This window comes from Ailuropoda melanoleuca, chromosome 11 (genome assembly GCF_002007445.2).
Source record: "Ailuropoda melanoleuca isolate Jingjing chromosome 11, ASM200744v2, whole genome shotgun sequence".
Lineage (NCBI taxonomy): Eukaryota > Metazoa > Chordata > Mammalia > Carnivora > Ursidae > Ailuropoda > Ailuropoda melanoleuca.
Window position 1 is genome coordinate 420,150 of NC_048228.1, and position 2,181 is coordinate 422,330.

Sequence of the window (2,181 nt, forward strand, 5' to 3'; positions counted from 1 at the left end):
GGGCAGCAAGGGGGCAGCACTGGAAGCTGAGGATACTTCTGTCCCGGCCGGGAGCCAAAGACAAGTCGGTCTCTGCGCCCCGGCGCCCACTGGGTGCTCGCGCGCCCTCTGCCGGGCCCCACGGAGGCTCCGAGAAACACGGGCCAAGTGCATGCGGGGGCACGCGTGGAGGCGGGAGTGCGAGTGTGAACATGTCTATGTGCGGCTGAAGGCAGCAGCGGAGGTCAGCCTCGGCAACGGTGCGCACGCATGTGTGCACAGAAGTGCCCGGGCAAGGTGAAGATTACCCCCACCTCCAACCCACCCCCGCCACCGCCTCTGTTGATCCAAGGGAGACCCAGAGCAGCAGCCCTCGGGCTGTGGAGGCTCCAGCCGCACTCTGCTCCCACCGGAGGTAGAGGGTCTCCCCCATCCCAGGAGGAAGACTTGAGGCCAATAGAGGGAATCCCACATTGGTGAGAGCGAAGAACAGGAGAGTCCCTAGGATAGGACCCAAGAGTGATGATGATGGAGGGTACATGATGCCCCTTGCAACCTGTCCCCAGCACTCCCTTCGAAGCTGGCTGGAGCCTGGAGCTGTCCCAACTGCCTAGTCACGACCATCCTTGGGCAGTGGCTCAGCACAGGAAAAAGCCCATCAGTCCACCACTGACCGGAGGAGCCAGACTTTGAAGGAAAGCCCCGAGCGCAGGCTAGGGACCATCCGCAGGTCAGCCTAGGCCAAGGGTGCTGACCTCCATCCCCCTAGGCTCTGGTGGGGAGAGTGGGCAGGGCTCTGGTAATCTGAGGAAGCCAGGTAGTATGGCCTTGGAGGAAGGATTGCCATGGCTCTGTGCTGGGTGTCTACGGGAGGGACACAGTCCCCACCCTGAGAGCTCCCATGTCCAGCATCCCCCAGACCAGACATGAATGACTGCTGATCTCACAGATGCAGGGTCTGATGCGCCATCTGCGCTTCCCCCCGCCGCCCCCCCAAGCCTCTCTTTCTTACCTGGCTGCCGGAGGCTAGAGGCTAGAGACCAGTACCAGAGCTGACTCTGATGTGGTCAGACTGGCACACTGCAAGGAGGAGTGAGTTTGTGGTCAGAGCAGGGCAGCTACTGCAGGGCGAGGGGTCACTAAGCTGGGAGGGAGGCACATTTTCAAGCAAGCCACAGCTCCCTGGCCCAGCCTCCCTCCCTGCCTTTGCCACTGTGGGATCCTTGCAGGTGTGTGGTGAGAAGACAGCCACTCTGAGGTGCTGTCTGAGTATTTCACAGCTGACAAGCCTGCTCACGTCCAGAGTCCGGACATTAGATACGAGCCTGAGCCTAGGATGCCCACCACAACGTCCTGCTTTGTGTCACCTGTGCTGTCTTTTAAGATGGCCACTCAGAATTGAGCCTACAAAAAATTAGTGACCACCACCCCAACCACCATATAAGTAATAGGTGTATGCTACCCTGCTGTTTGTCTCCTGATCTGGAATGGAGGACCACCCTTCCGAAGCCCTGCTCACCGCCCCCCTGTTCTGGGATCTATAAGTAACGAATCTGACTTTACATCCTCCGTGTGAGGTCACTGACACTGCCTTCCTCACAGCGCCCTGGGGTTTTCACTTCCCCAGGGTGGGAGCTCAGACGCCAGGTTACCCGCTGACCCTCTGTGGATGGCTTGTGCCCCTAATTCAGCCAGACATAATCTGCATATTCTCAACACACCATCTCAGGGTTTGCAGCATGGGGTGACAGACAGCCTTTCCCACCTCCTGCTGCCCTCGGAGTTTTGTTGGATGGGGTCAGGGCTGGGGAAACACAACGGCTCCTTCCTCCTGCACCTCCCTCCCATCCCCCTCACAAGTGTCCTGCCTTTGGTACCTACTCCTGCTTCCCCCCCCTTATCCTCACACATCTAATCCCATTTTGGCATCTGCTGCTCAGAGGGCTGTCCTCTGAGCATGTCCAGGCTCCCCTCCTCCATGTCCAAATAAGCCCTCAGAAGAGAATCCGGAACTCCTTTACAACCAGGAATAGTGCTATAGGATTGGACCTGACATCACTCTTCCCAGGATACCCGGACTCGGACCTTCCTTGCAAAGAAATGGGTGGTGACAGCAGGGCTTCAGATGAAGGAAAGCACTGAGGTTCCCAAGGCCCGGACTCCGCCCCCCGGGACATGAAGTAGGAGCCACAGAGGCATACC